This window comes from Chiroxiphia lanceolata, chromosome Z (genome assembly GCF_009829145.1).
Source record: "Chiroxiphia lanceolata isolate bChiLan1 chromosome Z, bChiLan1.pri, whole genome shotgun sequence".
NCBI classification, from domain to species: Eukaryota; Metazoa; Chordata; class Aves; order Passeriformes; family Pipridae; genus Chiroxiphia; species Chiroxiphia lanceolata.
The window spans coordinates 62,615,430-62,637,124 of record NC_045671.1 but is presented as its reverse complement, the minus strand read 5'-3'; the positions used below and the strand labels follow the sequence as shown (position 1 = coordinate 62,637,124).

Below are 21,695 nucleotides of genomic sequence, written 5' to 3'. Positions count from 1 at the left end.
GGAGAAGGAATTTTCTTCCACTCAGATAAGGATTATTTTGAAATGATAGCAGCAGCTAAGAGCACAACATTGCCAGCAGATAGGGACAGCATTTACTTCCTTCACACTTCTAGTGTTACTGATTACAGGCAATAAGACCACACATTTTTACTCAACAAACTCTTTTTTGGTGGAGTTATTTTCCTAGTCCTCCATTCCAAATGATACTTTGATTCTATTCTTGTGCTGAATCAAGTACCAAAATAATCAAAATTACTAAAAGAGCGAAGTGATGAACTGTAATTAAGACTAAATATATATTGGTTTTTTATCATGAACCAAGAGCTCAGTGCCAGTGTTAGAACCCAAACAGAAAAAAAGATTAAATATGAACTATTGAGATAATTTACTTGCGGCTTAATAACCATACCTTTTCCTTTTACATCAGCTGCAGCCATCCTGCTGCCACTCCAAATTACTAAAAAGGCTCTCAAACACAGGAAAACGCATTTTGTGTTCTCTGTTGACATTTTTCAGATGTAACTATGGGTGCTCAATATATTTTGCAGCATGTAGAAGTACCTAATTGAAGAAGGAGAAATTTGGAGCACAGGATAAAGGATAAGAATTAAAAAGGAGACTTTCCTTAGGAGATTAAATCTTAGATCCACACAAATTACTCACTTGACTTGGGGCAAATAATTCTATCAGAGTAAATAAATGCATGCAATTTTAAAAATCATACTCTGTGTAAACATCTGCAGCAGGCTTCACATTGGTGGCAGACAAGAAGCTTGCTATGACCTTGATAGTTGTTTCCCTTGATTTCAGGGGGACTATTCACATACAAAAGTGTGTGCTGAACTTCCATATTCAGGATGTAAAGCCAACTAATTAAATCTTAGCTACAAACATGCTCCAGACTAAAATCCTTGCAGGGCTGCGATTTATTAATCAGTATTTATGTATCACTGTGTGATGCATACTAAATCTTAAATTCACATATCATACCCTGTTTGCAGAATGAGACTTGTCAGCACAAGGGATGAGATTTACTCAACTACTGTATCTCTCCAAGAAGGGCTCATACTCTAAGGTACAATACAGCACACAAAATTGGGCGCTGTTCTTCTTGGACCTAGCCTGCTTCCAACTGGATTTTTACACTATTTGTATTCCAAAGGTTTGTGGACTACATTTTGTGTGAAATTTGCAGCTGATTATATTTGTTCTTTTTAGCATCTCATCACTGATTAAAAGAAGAAAGTCCATTACCTCAAATCAACAACCCTTGCCTTGGTAATGCTGAGCTCCCTTCTCCACAGAGGGAAGTTGTTTGGGTATTTCACCTCAACAGAACTAAACTAGGCAATGTTAACATTTCAGTCCTTATTTCCATTTCTGTGCTGATAGATTATTAGGATTAACCTATTCAAAATATACCAATTCAGAAGGTAGTCAATTAAACTATTATACCTGACTTCAGGCAGTGCATCATCCAGCCACTGCCCACAGATCTTATTTACTGCATCCAGGAGGGTTGTTGTAAAGAACCAAGGGATTTGGTCTGGTGACAAAGGTGTCAACAATAAGCTCCCCCTCAGATAACTGCAGTTCATTAGGCTTGATCCAAAGCACATCACAGGTAACGGCTTCAGGGATTCTGTCAGAACTATTGTTAGAGGAAATAACAGAGTATATTTACACTGCTTTTAGTGTAAATATAGCACATAACCAAATTTTTGAGAGAGTGTAAAAGACAGCACACATCCCTTAGAATTTACAGTCTTATGTAGAACTGCTGCAAAATGAACAAACGAAGGGAAATACATTCATGCCTGTTTACCTGAGCAGGAGCTGAAGAGATGAGCTGGTAAGAAAGTTTTCTGTGCTCACAAGCGTTCTGAGAGCTAGCAACCAACCACAGTCCTCCTATGATAACAGAGCATCTTCCAAGCCAGATAGGGTTTTAAAGAGACTTAAAAAAAAGCTAACATATAATTTTTATTAAAGCCTTCTGAAACTGTACTGAGACAGCCACAACTGTGATGGGAACAGTAGGCTGTAAATGGGTGACAGTGGAGGAATGCAGAAATTAACAGAAGATAGAACCTATGGTGTCACAGTGCACACTGCCCCACACGGAAAGACAATGAGTCTGATATTTAAAAATCTGAGTAAGATGGACAGCGGACAATCCTGGTTTGAGAGTAGGATAAGAAGGAAGGCAGCTCCACCAGACAGGCATTAACAAGCTGTCCTCCTCAAGAATAAGCAGGTCAGCAAATAGGGGTATATTTCCATGCCCTGTATTCTACTGAGAACAAGTGATCATGCGGGGACATCAGCTACATGCAGATGATTGATTTGCATCTTTCCTTACAGAGATTGTTTCTTTCTGAATGGTCCATTAATTTTGACTTCCAGCAGGAAAAAAAACCAAAACACAACACAAAACCAAACAACAACAACATTAACAAAAAACAACTGCACAAGGAATTTTGGCTTTGGATAAAAAGAAAGGTTTTACAACAGAATGAAGCCCAGACTTGAGAATTCAGAAACAACTATTTCATTCTCTTCCAGACATAAGGTAGTATATTGATATGTATTAGGTAAAGTCTATGTAAAAATACATCATTTAATATGCTTTATAAAGTAGTTGTATCTCAGATCAATTATTTTACATTTGAATTAATAATAAAGGTATTTTTCCAATTTTTTTGAAATAGTAAAAGCTCAGAAAATCATATTTTTTTAAGACAAATCTCAGTAGACTGGTATAAACTCCTGGTTTCTGTGCAAGATTCACCCACAGTTAGTCTGTGAATCAGTACATTTATTGCACTGCCAATTTTAATTTGGACAAATTCAGATTAGGAAGCCTTTACCCAGGAGGAGGAAAGAAACATAACTTCATCTCAAAACATTACTCATACTGCAATCCACTGTTGACCAATTTGTTTTTCTCAGCCACAATACTAAATGGCTTTTGGGAAAAGAGTACCCAGTGCTCATTTGAAGAATGCATGCTTCTAGTTTGAGAAGCAGTTATAGAAATAGCTTATTAAGATTCCTATATTATTGCTTAATAAGCATATGCTCTTTTATTACTTCTTTTGAGTTAAGCATAGGTCACCTATGTTTTTTTTTGCTATTGAAGTCAGATAACAAAACTGTAAGTGATGCTTTAGAAACCTGTATAAAGTCAGTGCTGAATTAAATGGACAATGTCAGTTGCTACACAGAAGTGAGCTCTAGAAGACTGCAAGTTGTGCTTGCAGGCTGCTGCTAATTCATGTGTTCACAATCACATTTTTCACTAAAAGAAATGCTTCTTTTCCCACTATGTTGTGTGAAAGGACCAAATGAAAAATAGAGTAAGACTGCTGGTATGCATGTGAATGTAGAGAACTGCCAAAATTAAATCAGGCGTGGCTCCCCACTCCTACCAGGGAACAAAGTGCGCCAATAGAGACTTTTGAAACCACTTACCCCTGAGAAAACAAGTCCGTCTTCACCAGCTAAGGTTTGACTCGCTTTCCTGACACCATTAGCTCAGCAGACACAAAGCCAAGATCTTGGAAAAAAAAAAAAAGAAAAAAACCTGCTTCTTACTTTGCTGCATTTATAATAAGTTTAAGTACATTTTATGACAAATTTAAATTTAAAAACTCAAACCGAAGTCAGGTTTTCGCTAAAAATCATCCTTTGAAAATAGTAAAACAAAAGTTTTGAAGCACATGTAAGGCAGACAGAGGCAACAAACTCTTACTCTATAGTGTAGAAGTTGTATTTTAATACTACTAAAAGCCTTGAATGAGGCATTCAGGTAGCAGAAAGAACTAACAACTGAAAACCAGGAGATAACACCTATTTTATACTCGATGTTTACAAATCTTTAACTATTTAAAGACCTCATTCTCCTCTCATGCCTGCGTGAATAAGTTGAATTACTTTGGTATGGAACTGATTAGGTCAACATGTGAGAACCAAGACAGACATCACGTCTTATAAGCCATCCAAGAGTTAGATATCTGTCTTAAACTGGCGAACTAGGTTTCCCACCACATCCCAGGCCAACTAATTTTTACTGAATATTCTGGTGTCTTGATTTTCATCCATGGGCACAATGAATTACTGCTCAATGCTTTCTTCTCAAATTTCTTTTGAGTGCTTTAAAAATGTGAATCAAGCGTAAATCATCACTGCATTTATGCCAGCATGAGAGTGCAGACATTCGAGGTTAAGACCTGTAAGGGTTTTTTTGCTACACCAGACCAACACTAACTCTAAAATCTGTCAGTGATTTCAGTTTCAGCACTGGTGGGAAAATATGTGTATCCTCTGCCTGAGTTTGGACATCATCTGTACTTTTTCTCCGTGAAATTGCCCAGCCTTGAATGTATAAAAGCTGTTTGTAGCAGGCAAGGATCATGGACTTCTTGCACAGGTTCAGTGAGAGGTTTTGTCTTCTGAAACAAAAGCTTTTCTCAAAAAAGCAATCTGAACTAATGGATTTTTCATAAGGAACGTGTGGCAGAGAGGTGGAAAGGGATGATGCAACCTCAAAGCCAGAAATAGAAAGTGAGGTTCTCCTGAGCATCTTATCTGTTTGCTGCTCTTCATCTTTCCATGGCTTTCAAAATACATGAAACTAATCTAATTAACTTTAAACCATGGCTGTTGTTAAACTGAATGTGTGAAGAGGAAGAGAACAATGGAATTTAACCTGTGCAGTGTGAGAATACAGACAATTCTTATTGTTCATGTCTAATGCCTTCCGGCTTTGAGAAGAACATTTGGCATATGAAGTATAACCAGTAAGTTAGCTCTCCATTTTGTTGGCATATGAAGTATAACCAGTAAGTTAGCTCTCCATTTTGCCTTCTTGACTTGTTTCTGGTGCCTCACGCTAAGAGTTATGTATCAGTCATGTATTTTATATCCTCCTACTGAGCTTGAAAATAGCAACTTGCAACAAAACTGTCCAAATGCTTCAAAATTATCAGGTGAGCTCCACTGTTCGAAGAAAAACTCCCATTTACTCTATAATGAGAACAAGGGTAACAAAGAATCAAGAAGGTATTTTTTACCAGTAACAAAGCCCAATATTTTCCAGCACCTACAAAGGCATATTTTATAAAATACTTTCTATTTCCTGAACAGAGTCTCAACTGACACTGGAAAAATCAACACCCTAGCTTTTTTCACCCTTTCATCAGGGTCTGCTGATGCTACAGTAGAACAGTTGAAAATTGAACAAAAAAAGACATGTTGTTAGCTTTTTAGTTTCATCTCACACCCCTCTTTTCCAACACTGACTCTGGATCCCTCCACTCTCAAATCCTCCAGAAGTGCCATGTTTGGCTTTTCCTGTGTCAGGATAGAGCTAGCAAAAGAAGGAGTGTCTATCTGGAGGTGAACTGCATTTGCCACTAACCATTCATAAGGGACAGCTGGCATGTGAATCGTGTATCTCTAAATAAAATGTGGGAGGACACAAGAGTGAGGAGATGGGCAAGCTTCAAGTGAGGTAGGGTTTTCTGCTCTGTTTTTTCACTCAGAGAAGATCAATACTGTAACAAACTTTGATTTTGTTTGTCCTGAACACTGGACAGCATCCCCTAACATCCTTGTGAATTAGAGAATTAATAGCGTAGTATTTAAGCAGCAGGTAGAACTACATCTCTGCTTAAGAAAAGATGCTTTCCCATGGCTTAGCCTTGTGTGTTGAGCTGATCTTCCAGGCTGCACTGTCTGCCAGACCAGGGAACATGACTTCTAACAAGGAGATCTGGTCACACAGTGAAGAAATTAATTCACATCAATTATAATACCTATTGAAGTAACTCATTAAATCAACCAACTTGTAAAATCCAGCACACCTGATGGCCTTAGTCTAATGTCTCATCCTGGCCCTGAGGTTATCAGTGGACAGCCGTAATTACAACTGATTGAAAAGATATTTTTGCAGATAAGTCTCTGTTTTATGAAAGTCAGGGATTGCTGAATATTTTCCTTGTGTTGCCCATTCCATTCATTCCAATATTTTAATCTCCTAGCAGACCTATGCAGCTTATAAGTAACTTGAAATCAAGATATGAAATCAGCAATATTCTCATTACAGGCAAGCTCTGGAGGTAACACATACAGTCTTTTAATGGCACTGTATCCCCAGTCTTGTAGTGCCACTGCAAACACGGAAGCTGATTCATCTAAGAGGTCAAATTTTGTTTCCTCATTCCTGAAAAGTCTTGAAGTGTGTTACACTTGGAAGACGTAGAGATTTTCAGGAATACCAAAGTATTTACATGGGTTTTTGCAGAAATTACAGACTTCTTTAAACATGAGGTTTTTTCTAAAAGAAAATTGACCCATTACACACTCTCGTGTAATTGAAAGCACCCAGCAACCACCACATTTTAAGATTACCATTTGGCTAGTCGGGCCATTGCTGCTGCAAAGCATCTTGAAGCCTGAGTCACACCGTGACCTGTGAAGGATGGGCTGAGTTTACTCACTGAGATAAGGAATTTTTCCAAGCAGAATGCCATGTGTGCATCTCTCATCTCAGTTCTTGGTACTTAGCCAAGGGTGCTCACAGGGTCCCAACTTGCAGTAGAGATTAGAGGGTCTTTCTGGGTTTTTTTTCTTTCCTTCAGTTTCCCTTCAGCCCCAAAGACTGGCCTTAAATCACCATCTCATTTTGATGTGAGCTGCAGGCAGTTGTCAGATGGCAACATTGCTCACTACTGTGTGAATGGGAATTGAGTCAGCAACTTGGAAAGTAAAGTATTAGCTTCCATAACTGCCCCTTTAAGCCACCCAGTTCTTAGAATCCAGTGAGCTATTCTACTTTCAAAAATAATCATGTTCTAAGGGTAAAAGAATAAAATTAGATTTGTTTTAAAATAAAATTAATTATTATTCTCTAAGCAAAATCACACAGGGTCAGTCTCCAGGACATGAAAGAACATATACAGTCTAAACCAGCATCATAATTGAAAAGACAAGATAGGTACAGTATGCAGTCATTTACAGAAGGGACTGAATCTTTCCAAAATTACACGCTGGCCTCGAGGAGTTCTTTGGGAAAAACTGGAAAGAAAGATACAGAGAAATACCATTCAGTATCATCTGCAGAGTTTTATTTCTGAACATGAAATAATATTTAATATTCCTTGGCACAGGCTCTAATATGCAAAGCCTTTAAGCTCTGAAATCAGCTGCCTTCTACCAGCAAGCTGTACATCCTTCTGTCATTCCTCACACTGCTGCAGGGATGCACATCCACTGGCCAAACAGTGCCCACATTAGCAACCTGCTGCCTTAAACATATTCAGTGCCTGCCCTTTGGTTGGCTGGTGACAAAGAAGCAAGATAAACTGGAAAGGTCAATTGAAAATCACTAAACAGAGTGAACTGTATAGCAGACACCAAGTAAAGTGGGCGATGAGTTCTCAAGCTCTGTGAAAACTGGGTCAAATGGGTCTGAAACAGAAGCTGTTAAGCAAAGTGAGAAACCAAGGTTGTTACTTCAAAGATGCTCCATGAGCCAATATTGGTCTGTGGCCATGATGTGCTTTGCTTTTTGTTGTACTCTTATCAAGACTGAAGGCAGTTTTGAACAGTAAGACAGCAAGGGTTGTATAAAGCAGATACAAGCTGCATCAGAAGCAGCAGCCATGTGCAAAAGGAGAAAGGTAAGGAGGAAAAAGCAAGAGCAACAATCTCGATAACAGGAAGAAATTAAATCACATGCTTTCAAAGACAGGCAAGGACAGCAGTGAAAACCCTCCACACTCACTAATAGGTAAAATCACGCATACAGAACTTTTCACCTTTCAAGAATTTCATGCAGATTGTCCTTTTAGATCATAAGATCCCAGCTTCCAGTCTTTCCACACAATGACTGTACCTATTTCCTCAAAAGGAGAGTAATAAAACCAGAGATGACTCCATCCTGCTCAAAGAGGGACAGTAGTAGGACAGTACTTACAAGGATCCTTGTAGTACCCTTTGGGAGGCATTTCAAAGCTTGCAAGGCATGACTTTGTGATCCTAGGCAGCTTCAGGTCCTTCATTGCAATATATTCAGAGCTCACAGCCCTAAGTGTAGAAACATGGGACCTTGGAATAAGAGATTCATGGCAGGCATGAACACTACTGAGACAACTCATGCTTTCCTTGGTGGGATGAAGTCAGAAAAAGCACTCTGACCCAGAGACTGCAGGAACTGGAGTATGACCCCTGGGCAAGAACAGATTTCTGCACTGAAAAATTTACCTGGAAATTTGTACAGAAGTACAAAGAGCTCAAAGGCTTTACTTAACCATCCCAAAATTATCTGTTCTTATGTTTTAATTATCTCATGGTGAAAAAAAACAACCAAAAACTGTGAAGTAACACCTGTGAACAGGGATTGAAGTGACACCCTACTGTAATAGCAGTTTCTTATAAAGAGAATGCACCAGATCTGGCAGAGACTGAGGGAGAGAATAAAAAAATGGTGTGTGGTCACTTCAATCCTGTCTTTCTTCCATGACAGCTGAACCCTGTGTACAGCAAAGCTTGCTCCTTGTATGCAGTGGAAATGCAGATTTTGATGTGTGCCACTTCATTATATTGCAGCTGGAAAAAGAAGAAGAAGCCTTTTTTGTACCTACCAGCTCATGAAAGAAATAAATTGTAGTAAATTATAAGGTCCCTCAAACCTGTAAATAATAACTCTGTAAACACAGAGTTATTTCCAGGTAAGCAACCACCTGCCCATGTAGTTTGTTTGTTTGGGTTTTTTTAATAAATATACTTTAGACATTTAAACAGCCAATATGGAACAGCCTGGTTTTGGGAGCCAGCAGCCATGGTGAATCCTCAGAGTCAGGATGATACTGCAAGGCATGAACTGCGTGTTCAAGTTATATAAGCAATTTTCACTAGAGGATATATAAAATGCCCAAATCTGGTACTATGCCTTATGTTCCTCTGCTCCAGAGTTTGAACATTGAAGCAAAAATCTGCTGCTGCAAAAAAAAAGTTTTTCAGTCACACCAGTACAATCTACAAGTTTTGAACTTTAGACATTTGAGATAGCTTTCAAGATGAAACTTGATGATTTCATAAGGTTTAAAGATTTGGTTTTCATTTAATTTCAAATTTTAATATTAGCATTCCTGGAGTTTGGAAAGTTGGGTGTCCAGCTCGATCTCATAGGGTTAAGACTTTTTTTTTTAATTCTGAGGCAAAATAACTTGACATTCACAAAAAGGCAATTTGTAAGTATCTTTGAAGCCCAATATGCTTTCCCTTACCATGAATATGCGATTAAACTGGCTGCCAGTACAATGACTGGTAAATATTGAGAAGGTTTGCAATCAGCCTGCAAGAGAAAACAATCTACACTCCCTTCATCCCAACTTATACACCATAGTACTACATGAAAATATATCATTATCATTGAATAGAAAGCAGTGAATATTTGCTTATCCAGCCATTAAATGAGGAAAATATAACTTAGATTGAGGGAAACAAAAAAAGGAGAGTCTTTTTCTTTTTTTTAAATGATACAAACTATTATCAGACACTTGCTTAAAAAGCCATGTGAGCAACACGAACTTACAGTGAGCTGGGGGGGGGTGTACAAGTACACCTGCGTTGTACCACGTTGCATCGTAAAGGCAAATTAGCTCATTTCTCACAACATTTGTGAAACCAGGAGAAAAAATAAATGAGGATGGGGCAAGAAGGGAATTTGAAATATAGAAACAGAGCAAAACCACATACTCTTATTCAAATTTCACAGCATCCTCATTTGCATATGCATATCTGAAAAGGCAAGTTTCCTCCTACCCATTTTAGGCAGGGTGTTGTACAAATTTCTTAAGGGGCCACAGTTTGAAAAGATACAACCTGGAACCCAAGGCATCTCTGAAGCACCAGCAGGATAAGACTTGTGCAGGGATAGAGCAGTCAAGATCAGTTCACAGCAGCAGGTCAACCCCCTCAGCTTGGTCTGAGGTGCCTGTGCTTCAGAGAGGGTAAAAATAGAAAGTGGCAGGTTTTTAAGAAAGCACCAGCCTTCTGTAGTGCTGCAGGTTAATGATATTCTGTTAAAGCCATATGGATCTGTGCAGACTAAGGAGAAAAGAGAAGAGGAGAGGGTGATGAAGAAACTGAGACAACAGAGTAGGAAAGCTGAGGAAGAGGAGGAGGGGAGCCGCATCTCCACTGGTCTCTGTGACTATTACACAGAGGCACAAGGTCGTCCTGAAACTGGCGATTTAATGTCCCCACATCCTCAGCCCAGGGGCAAACATTAGTTTGAGTGTCTACTTCCCACAGGGATTCCCTATTTGGCATAAGGTAAAGAGCAAATAAAGCTCTGTCTGAGCAGCCCGTAATGCAAAACCAAGCCTTCAGCTGTTTGTCTGGGCACCAGCTACCTTTTGTCTGGCCAGCCCCTGGCATCAACCCCAAGCACTGGGGTAGTGCAGCATCAGCTCCTTACTCCCCTTCTCCTTGGCAGAGAAAGACCCCGACTACTACCCCTGCTGGGATGGGTGCTGGTAGGGGAAGGAGGCCAGCAGGTATAACCGTGAAGCCTGTCTTGAATGAGATTGACACTGTATGGAGGCACCAGAGATGGACAGCACTCCAGATCACATGAGGCACCTCCTCTAAAAATGCTTCAGGTTATGTGCAAAACTTTGTCAATATTTATGCAGGCATCTAAAGCTGAGGAGAAGAGTGTGGCCTCTGTGCTGGATTTGGCTGGGATAGTGTTCATTTTCTCCATAGTAGCTAGTATGGGGCTATGTTTTGGATTTGTGCTGAACACAGGGTTGATAACACAGGGAATGTTTCTGTTACTGCTGAGCAGCGCTTACACAGAGCCAATGCCTTTGCTGCTCCTCACTCACCCCACCAGCAAGGAGGCTGGGGGTGCACAAGGAATTGGGAGGGGACACAGCTGGAACATCTGACCCCAAATGACTCAAGGGATATCCCATACTGTATTGCTGGTGTGCTCAGCATATAGAACTGGAGGAAGAAGAGGGAAGGGGAGAAAGTTTGGTGTGATGATATTTGTCTTCCCAAGTCACATGTGATGAGGCTCTGCTCTTCTGGAGATGGTTGAACGCCTGCCTGCCCATGGGAAGCAGTGAACAAATTCCTCCTTTTTGCTTTGCGTGTGACTTTTGCTTTCCCTATTGAACTGTCTTTATCTCAACCCATGAGTTTTTTCCATTTTTTTACCATTCCAATTCTCATCTACATTCTCCTCTGGAGAATGTCAATTTGCCCAGTAACACATGTGAAATCAAACCGTTTTTTCTAATGTTTTAACTTACTCTCTACACACCATGCCAAGTCTTGGAAGTCAATGGGCTTGGAGGAAGCAGTGTCTCAGGGATGACAGCCTTTCCCCAGGAAGGATGTGTGCTGAATATGTCCACCTCCAGACCGAGTTCAGTTGAAATGTGAGCTGGCTGACTCTGGAAGCACGTGCAGGAAAGGCAGGCTCTCCGGTGGCCACGCACATGCCACCTCCCTGCTGCAGCCTTTTCCCGGTTCTTCATGTCATGGACTGATGATGTCAGTGTCACAGTCAAAAGAGGGGTCTGGTAGGATGGCAGCTGCCATCCATGCAGGAAGGAAGCTGTAAATTAACACTCAGTGAAACCCTAATGGACATCAGAGACAGACTGACACAGAACACTCAGAGCTAAACCATCTCCTTCCCAGAGCTACTCCACATGCCAAAGCTAGCCTGACCCAGAAGCTGCCAACTGAAATCCTATCCCTCAAGCAACGCAAGAAGATCAACTGAGCCCCTTGTGGGCTGAAAGATAAATGCATCCACAGGTGCAGAAGATACAGAAGTGTGGGTAATCCCATCCCCCACAGGTGCAGAAGATACAGAAGTGTGGGTAATCCCATCCCACAGCAGCTCCACAAAAAAATTGTGCCCACTGTATCTGGCAGACCTGGGTGCAGATGCTGGGAGTTAACGCATATGACTGGAAATCCTACAGCATGTCCAAAGGGATCCTTGAAGGTCAAACAGCAAAGCACATGGTAGAGAACCTTCCCTTCTGATCCTTGTCATGTTCATCTTTATTTTCTTGAGACTCACTCTCTCTGTAGCTCTCCTGCTGTCAGCTGCTGCCTCAGCAGTGCACAGGTCCCCCCACGTAGATGGTGTAGCCTGGCATCACATTTGGGCATCAGATTGCTTTTCAGCTGCTTGAACTACAGAAGAAAGAGGCTGTTGCTTTCAACCCTGACATTGAAACATCCTCACTATCCCCGTGGTTAAGAAAAGGGCAAGATTTCTGAAGCTGAACAAGGCCTGGAAAGTCCTCTATTCTGTGAGACTCTAATGGGACATCTGGCTCCAGTCTGACAACAGGGGTCAGGCATAAGCGCTGCAGCTGATTTTGCAAACCTCAGGAGTCACACTAGATTATTAGAACTGGGAACTGGTGGCATCGAAGCAGCATGTTCCTGCTGCAATGATTGGGCTGACACCTAGTCAAAAAACCAGAGGCTAAAATGCTTTCAAAAGGAAAAGCAGAATAGGCAGTACTGTAGCTATGGGCTTCCCATCTCCAGTAGCTATAGATTTTTAAACTTTTCTTTCACTATAGATGGACAGCAGCCAACATAGGTGTCACAGGTCTGTCAAGCAACACAGATGTAACTAATTACCTCAGTGGGGATTGCCCTTTCAGGTATTCAGAACATGTGCCATGTGAGTAAAGCCTGCCAGTGCACCTGGCACCTCCAGCAACATGCTGTCCTTTGCTCTGAGACTTTCCCACCTATGGCAGTTCAAGATCAAGAAGTGAATTTAGCCCGTAACACAAAGAATGATGAGCAAGACTAGCAAGACCATGATAAAAGTACGTGTAACCAGTGTGCTTTTTTTTGGAGGACTGTGAGCATTGGAATCATTCTGGCACACCCCAGCAGAGAGATGTAAGGGAATCAGCTCACGCACCACTGAAATGTATTTGTCACTGGGGGGAAGTACAACAGCTGTTTAGCCATGTACAGTAGCAGTATGTAATAATGTTATGCTAAGAGTGCCTGAATTCATTAGACCTTTGGAGGAATTGAGGAAGGCAAAGTGTAATTACTTGAGCTGGAATTTATCCAGCCTGAAAAAAGCCCAAGTTATTCCTGGAAAAAAATTATTATGTGGATTTCCAGAATGAAATCCACTTTTTAAAAGGACCCAGAATTCTGGGTTCACATTCCTATTAAAAGCTATTCCGTGCTGCAAAGAAATAGGCCAAGCTCACTTTTCAAATAAAAGATAATTTCAAGGGGTTAATCTCATGCAGTCAGGTCTGATCAATGAAAAATGCAAATCAGTATATAACAATTGATTTTACCAGAGCAACAGAGCTGCTTACACTGATTTATAAATGCTGCATGCCTGGCTAAGGTATGTTTACTAGTTTGTTTACAATATGAGATGGTTATTTAAAATAAAAGAAATAAGCATTAATTTTTTCCTTCTTCTGGCTATCCTGAAGGCAGCTGTCATGTTACAGATACTCAGAAGCCTATTGAGAAGTGATCTAGTGTTAATGTCAGACTGAGAGGTACTGAGCAGCACCACATCTCAATCATTCAGCAAATTTTGCACCAGATGTGGTTTATTTCTTACTTAAATTGAGTCAATTAAAGAAATATTAAGGTAATGGATGAAGATAAGACACTATTAGGCTAGTGGCTAAGTTAATTAGTACAAACCAGGTAAGTGAAGTGAGTTGAACTGGCCATACTCTTGTGTTTAGACAAAGAGAAATATGCCCAAACTCAGTTCTGAGACTTTCAGCAGCAGGGTCTCTGCAGTCAACTCACCTGTAGCACGTGGTGTTTCAGTTGTCTACCTATGCAAACCCGCATAAATCCCGAGCTGTCTGAGCTCCATGCATTGTTCTCCAGTCCATCAGCTGCCTGGCATGTGCCGACAAGGCAGGCTGATGCTGAACGTCCCAGCAGAAGCCACCTGGGATCTGATGCAGTTTGTGTGGTGCTGACCCACCGACCCTGGGATCTTGTTACCTTGTTCAGAAATTAATGCAATTGCAAGGAGCAATTTAGGTCATGCCCTCACTGGAGGAGGCTCAGCTGCTAAGGTAACAAGAAGCCATCTTCCAGGACACAGTGTCCCACATCTAAGGCGAGTGGGACATTTTTATTATTAGAAAGCTAGGATATATATTTACCAGATTCCACTAGGTCTTTTTACACTTGCTTTGTCAAACTGAAACTCTGATAGTATTCATACTGATTTTTTTGTCACACGCTTTTGATAAACACAGACCTGACAATTACAAGCTTTATTAAAAAAAAATAATTTAAATATTAAAATTTGCAAAGAGAATACTAAAATTTTTCTTGCTCATTCACACATATTCATATACTGACTAAAGTGAACACAGGACGATCTTTTAGAGATCATGTGCCTATGGATAGCTGGAATTCATTAAACCTTTGGCTTATATTAATGAATTACACTAATGAATTTTGTTTGGTTGATGGAAGTTGGGTGTTCCATTTGACTCTTCATATCTCAGATGTACATTTAAGAATTTGATCCAGTTAATGTGCACTTAAGCTTTTATCCAGCAAAAATGTCCCTGGCACATATGGATTGACAAAGCTGATGACACTGTCCCAAAATTGTCTCTGTAGTGACAGTGGGCAGCTGTTACACAACTCAGTGCCGAAGACTGATCTGGTTTCATCTGCAGGCAGCCACGGAATTGTCTGCCCTCCAAACATTTCAGCAGAAAGAAAGAGGGATCCTAGCCAAAGGAAATGAGAAAGTGATAGGCATAAAAAGAAAAATCAGCTCAAATGCCGCAGAGGGTGATGGAATGAGTCTAAACACAGGCACAGCTTTGCTCTCGTAAGAGGCTTAGCGCTGTCTTCCCAAAGCTAACTTTCACACAAGGGACCATTTCAGCTCACTCTAAAGAAGAAATGAAGAGTTTAAAGGCATTTCAAGAATACCAAAACAAATTCAGTGCTAACATGAAAGGGAAAATAGCTACCATCAGCAAAACATTTGCTCTGCTAGCACAGTCATACTGCTGAATTCATTCCTTTTCCCTAAGTACATTTGAGACACACTCCAGAAATATAAATTTTGGGGGAAGACAGAGAAATCATTTCAACACCCCTCCCTGTATCAAATCTCCCAGGAAAGAATAAAAAGTAGTGGAAGTTCAAAGCCAGGCTCTGCAGCACCAGTGGTTGCAGGGACTAAAAATGCACAGCTGCAATCATGGAGGTAAACTTAGCTCTACCTAGTAGAAGCCATCTCCCAAACTCAGGACTAATTATATGATGCTGAGAGAAATTGCTACAGCACACTCCTCTGACACAGGCTACACCAGCTCCTGTCTCAGGTGATTACCAGTTCTGAGAACAGGCATTATCCAAGGAAGAAGCGTAATAAATGCCTTTTCCTCCCACCCAAAGAGTAGGGGAAGGGATTTAATTTCTTCCAAAGCTATAATGATATAATGGTCTTGTTCCTAGTCTTTTGAGGTTTTTAGTAAAATGTCCATTAAATTTAACAGGATCAAGACGGGGTCTTTGATCACAGAGGATGAATCTGTCAAATAAATGTTGCTGAGAAATTTTTTATCCAGTCTTTGTCCCTCTGCCTGATTACATGCTGTGCATCTAGCACCTAAGTAGGAACTATGGAAAAGATCCTGACAGGGACACAGGGTCTGAATGAATGCTAAAATATCACTAGAAACTTGCTTTGCTGAAGTCAGGGATCCTGCAACAAACCATGGGATAACACAGCTACTGGTGGCTCCCCTTGGGTAAAATAGGGTGGTATTTAGGGCAGGAATTCACAATAGGAACCAATAACCTTACTAGAAATATAGGATAATGCTCTACAGTTTAAGCTCAAGGACTACCTGCTTCCTGGCTGTTTTCAGTGTATTTAGCAGCAGACCACATCATCCGTGAGACAGCTTTGCCCTGAAGAGGGGTAAGAGTATAGAAGAAACCGAATGCATGATCTGAGACCCAGAGGCAAGGTAGTACTTAGCAATCACACCTGCATATTTAGTGAGGTCTGAAAATCAAAAAGCAGCATAATCAGGTAAAATGCACTGTTCAATGTTACTACTGGGGCTGAGCATGCCTCTGCAAAGAAATATGTACCATATGTAGTCACTTGATGTTAACACATCCACAAGACCTTGCCCCTAGCCTCATGGTCCCATGAAGATTTTCTTCTCTGCAAAATCAGCAGCAGACATCAAGTCAGCTTTAGAGGCCAGACAGACTCTCAGGCACTGCAACACAGCCACCTACCCCATCTATTAACGCACCAAAGCACAAAGGACACACAAGTTTACAGTCTGGGGGCTCTTATGCATACAGCATCCTTAGAAACCACACAATGTTCTTGAGAGCAGATATTTAAAGGTAATTAAAAAAGAACAAAAAACAACCAGCAGATGGTTTCAAAAGGACTGACAACTGCAGCTCACCTAGCTGCACCCAGCAGTTGACATGAGTGTTCCTGGTAGACAAAGTTATTGTTCTGGCAGGCTGAGCTCTGGCGAGGGAGTAGCGCACCAGGTAGGAGTCAGCACAGCAGTGCCAGTGACCTCAGGAAGCCACCATGAAATGCCCAGAGGACTGGTCAGAAAAGGATAGGAGTAAAAACTACATCAATGTGGCACAGGCTGCTTATATAAAGCTACTCCTCCTGAAAAAAAGCCAAGCCCCCTTCTTAATAGGGTCCTTGGAGGCTTTTGGCAGAAAGAAATCGAAGCTGATAGCACTAAGCCAGTATTCACCTGTGAGGAGTCTGGCCTTGTGAGTCAACAGCACATTCTGTCACACAGATAAGGCAGAAGCATCTGCTATGGGAAGCACACAGTGTGCATTTTAGAAACAATTGTGTTCCATCCTTGCTACCTCCTGGCTGTCAGCACTCAGCTTCAACAGAGTGGCTGGGCACTGCAGCTCCCCTATGCTCTGTGGTCCCTTCAGACTTCGGAAGTGGGTCACCAACATCCCATCATCCAACCATGGGGGAAATCGTCAACAGCCTTAAGGATTAGGAGGTGGAAAGCAGATAGCTATAGCAAATGAAGTTGCACTTCATGTTCACTGTAGCTGCTTGCCTCAAAAATGGTCAGACAGGACTGGGAAGGAAGAGTTTATGCATCACCAGCCTGCAACAAGGGATAAAAATCATAATGTGTGTGGTTTTGTGGAGCCTCTACGGCATAACTCTGTTGCCATGACACAGGGGAAATGTTCCAAATTCTGCCCATGTAGAATTTCTGGGAGTGGGAGAGAGTGAGGCAAAAATTACACATAATTAGGTGCTAAGAAATGCAAGCTCATAATCCCACTTAAACTTTTAGTTTTCACTTCCTTAAACAAGCTTAAACAAGAATCTAGGGGTTCTAGTTTGGGTCAGCATTTTAGAAAGAAAAGCATGGAAGCTTTTCTTGATCTGCGTGTCTCTGAGCAGGCGACTTGTAGGGAGTCACCCCCAGCTTAAGCAATTTCTCCAACAGAGTGGTTATGTATACATATCCACAATCCAATTTCAACCAAATGTGAAAGAAAAATTTATCTCTGTGGCTTTCACCTAAGTTTCTGCTGGTGTCTGAAAATGGGGAACTGGGTATTATCCTCCCAAAAGAAAAAGAAAATATATTAGATATTCAAATATTCATTTCAAAGAGACTTTCCCAATTAATTCTAGTGATGATGGAAATACCTGATCTCAGTCATGTGGAGAACTGTACCCTGCTGAAAAAGATGAAGAGTTTTTAGTTCCTGCTGTGGTGCCACCTTATTCCCCAGGTGAGACCTTCCAGCTCAGGTTCTTCACTCTTTTTCTCTGTCCAGAGCCACACTTCTCTTCCCAAGCTATGCAATCACATGCTACATAAGGTTCAGCCTGCCATCTTTGCTGTCATCCACTCACCCTTGATATGGAGTCAAATACTTCACCGTCACTGCTATACTTTGTAAACGTGTAGCAGTGCAGACAGTAAGGGAAGGTAAAATTCTCCTACATGTTTTCCCATTTGGACAGATCCTCAAGTGGAGATAACCAGTTTGCTTGTAGGTTCACTATCAACCCACATCCCTACTCTGTTCTGGATTATGTCTGAGAGTCCTTCAGGATCCTAAAGACAAACTGTGCAGTTGTTAGGTAGGGTCAAGCTTTTGAAAGCTAATGTTGGAAGGGAGGACACTTTTTCCTGCCATCTGGGAGATGTAGGGCCCTTTTCTGGTTCTCTTAGGCTTTGCAGGAGATCCTGTGAAACACTTGAGGTTGCACATGAAGTCGCATTTCATACACTGATACATGAGTATCAGTGTTTGCCACAGTCACAGATGCAGGGATCATTGTGGTGGCAGGAAGTTTGGTTCCTCAGTCTTCACCAAGATGCTGAAAGAGATGATACTCATAATAGGGTGCACTTAGCACTCATGGTGCTCAGTCAAATGACTCCGATGGGCAAATCACATATGAGGAACGTTATTCGGTTCTTAAGAACCAGCACTTACTTCAGTTTTCAAAGCCTTTGGACTTGGGTTAAGGTAACATCTGAGAACAAACAACATGACACAAAAAATCAGAAGGAAGCAAGTGTTTTGCCTTGATAAGATTAGCACACTCTTCAGCAAAAGTGTCTATTCAAGTTCTGGCTGTTTATCCCATAAATTAATCTAATGAGTCGCCTGTGAAATAAACCGTTAGAAAAGCCCTTGTTAATTTGTATCAAAGTAAATGGTTATCTAAAATAGACTCCACAGGGATGTTCTTAATTCGTCTGTTGTCAGCTGGGACTGGAAACACTTGTGGCAGCACGAGGCTAATTAATTACTCATTCTGCCACATTGCAGCTTCCTGTCAAAGCACAGGGTACTTGTCAAAATACCCCAATGGCTGGTTGCTCCTTTTCAGAGACCATGACAGCAGTAGATGAGGGTCCCAAACTGGTCTGTGCTCACTCTCCATAGGTGGGTGGGTTGAAGAGGTGTTCAAGCCAAGTGGCTGCACTTCAGATAATCTGTCTGTCTAGACAAGGAGTCTTTGATGCCCATATTCCATGGCTTCAGCTGAATGTGGCTTCCTGAACAGAAAATGAAAACAAGGCTTGGGAAGTGGGTGTTTGGGGTCTACTGAAAGCCGCAAGGACGTGCTTACCCAAGGGTCTTTATCCTGTGTCAGGATGGCACTGCACAAGCTGTACCTGTCTGCTTGGCAGTCAGGAAAGCGGGAAGCACACTGTCTCCTCCTTTAGGAGTGTCGTCCCCTGCAGGTCTTGGGACCAGGCCTCCGATAGCTGTTGTGCTGTTCCAGGGCTTTTGGGAGCAGGCCAGTGAAAGAGGCAGTGCCCACACTTGTGGTACACTGACGACCCCAAATGCCATCAGAGTCTAAGGAACCACCTGCACTTTGCAGGAAGGAGAAAAAAGCCTATTATAAAATTTCTGTTACCATGTCTTCCCTACCACCATGCAGTGAAAGATATGTTCTTTGGTGGAAGTGAATTAAACAATTTTGCACATATGCACTGGACAGTATTTCACAGCAACCTGCAGAGCAAGAAAGGAATTTGCCACATTGCCTTATTTGTTGGCTGGAAATCCCTTGACAGAGGACATAGGGTACCTGATGCCTGATACTGAATGTAGAGATGGAGCCTCACCAGAGAATGGGTTGTGATGGCCTAGGAAGGGCCAGCACTGGGTAAGTGTTCACTGGGGCCTCTAAACCCAGCAGCAAGGTTAAAGCCCATCTGTGGGGGATGGTAAGACACATCAGTGTTCAAATGGAGCTGCCCTGAGTGACCTAGGATGCCTCTGCTCCATACAGAGTGCAGGATAGATGAGGGTGGGCAGAGGAACAGGTTTGGCCATTCTGAACCTGTCCTCAAAGTTTGGTTTGCACCACCCCTTACTCCTGTAGGATGGCTGGAGACCTTCATGTGCTCTGCTCCTCCTCTGCAACATATGTAGCTGTTTTTTACGGCATTCTTCCCTGCGTCTTCAGAGATACAGGTCTGTTCTACAGAAAGGGAGCGAATTAGCTGTGTATTTACACCCACGCTCGCAATCAAAAGGCTTTTGATATGCCCTGATATCAGCATGCCAGGTTTTTACCAGCTCTAAGTATTGCAAGCACTCCAAGTGTACAGCTATAAAAACTTTAATACCCTCCCTGCCTCAAATGCCTTTGAAACACAAGAACACCCTATTACGTTGGAAGGCGTGTAACACTGGCAGAGTCCTCCCCCGTCACTGTCCTTCAACCTTTGTGGTTACACACCTCCTCATGTAGTAAACACCAGAATCTGGTTTATACATTCACAGTGCTGTGCCCTCAGCACAATGAACATATAACCCTACTTTTAAATCCTGCTCCCTGACACAGTGCAGAACCATGACTGACTCATGGTTGTCATCATCTCACCATCTGCAACAGCTTAGTTGGATAACGGATACTACGGGTGCAGCTTCAGGAAAAGCGGTTGAATCCATAGAAAGGGAATATTACCATCTGTGAAACTGCCCTATAACTACCCATTTAGTCCAGTAGGGCACTAAGGTCAATAAAGTACACATTCAGCCACTCTTATAAGTGGTGTCTGTAGAAGTCAGCTCTTGATTTTTAGACAACCAGTGGCATTCAAGGGCCATTCAAGGGCACACGCATTTTCCTTTGGGCAACGGAACATCCGATTTTTTCACACTCCATCATAGAGATCTTATGTCTACTACCCCTTCTCACCTACTCATGCACTATGCATGGAGGAAAACAACACTGTCTTCCTAACAACTATTTCTTCACATCCTTCCTCCCAAAATCCTCAGTGTTGGTACCTGTGGCTAAAATTCAAACTGTGTTTCCTCTGAAGTCAATCTCCAGCAGCTCACACTTGTTGGAAGAAAACCTGGACAGACTTCTTGCACTCCCTGACTTTGGTCTGATGGACCCGATGGCCAAATACAAAAAGGAGAATTGCGCAGCATGTACGTGCTTATGGTTTGATCCCCAGCTGCTCTGATTGCTGGCTTTGGGCATCAATCACCGGGACAGCAGAGCTGACAGATACCTATCTCATTGCTAAGCACCCACCCCTGGGACTTCAGAGAGGGCCTGAAAGATTTTCACCACCAGCAACTAGCTGGGCTGAGGTGAGATGTGTCTGCTGAGAAGCCTCTGTGGCCCTGCAGCTGCTGGAGGGCATTGGTTGAGGAAGCTGCTCTGAGATACACGGCTTGTGGGGTGGTGGCAGGTAAAGCAACAGGTATTTCCCAAAGGCAGTAAGAAGGGGGGCTGCTAGGGAAGTGCCTGAGAGCTGAGGAGCTACCATGGGACTGCAGCAAGCTGCTCTGGTGCCTTCAGCAAGGTGATGACTGATGGTCTGGTGGACCAGATGGTGGAGGGAAGCCATCACCATTTGACAGGGATCAGACGGACTGCCCCTGAAAAAAAGCAGATTTCATGGTATTCAAGAACACAGCTGCTCCATGCCTTATGTCACATTGCATTCTTTCCCCCAGAGAACACCTGGTGCACCGTGCAGATTTCACCTCCTTCCAAGGGAGCTACTTGCATCCCCTTCTCCAGTAAAAAATGCCTTTTGCCCTTCTTCTGCCTCCAGTGCCCCGGCACACAG

The 21,695-nt window shown here is 42.0% G+C and overlaps 2 long non-coding RNA genes across 4 annotated transcripts; both read right to left on the bottom strand.

Annotated features, from left to right (window-relative positions):
* Window positions 1-427: 427 nt before the first annotated feature.
* Window positions 428-3,556, bottom strand: LOC116780426. Of its 2 annotated transcripts, none has more exons than XR_004354470.1 (3): window positions 3,475-3,556; window positions 1,826-1,957; window positions 428-561 (listed from the first exon to the last, which is right to left on the bottom strand). It is a non-coding gene; the product is annotated as an uncharacterized LOC116780426 (long non-coding RNA). The 2 variants fall into 2 exon arrangements; XR_004354469.1 differs by having other exon boundaries at window positions 1,826-1,911.
* Window positions 3,557-4,848: 1,292 nt separating this feature from the next.
* On the bottom strand, window positions 4,849-9,441 carry LOC116780425. Of its 2 annotated transcripts, XR_004354468.1 has the most exons (4): window positions 7,824-9,441; window positions 7,022-7,080; window positions 6,415-6,475; window positions 4,849-5,028 (listed from the first exon to the last, which is right to left on the bottom strand). It is a non-coding gene; the product is annotated as an uncharacterized LOC116780425 (long non-coding RNA). The 2 variants fall into 2 exon arrangements; XR_004354467.1 differs by lacking the exon at window positions 6,415-6,475.
* Window positions 9,442-21,695: the final 12,254 nt, after the last annotated feature.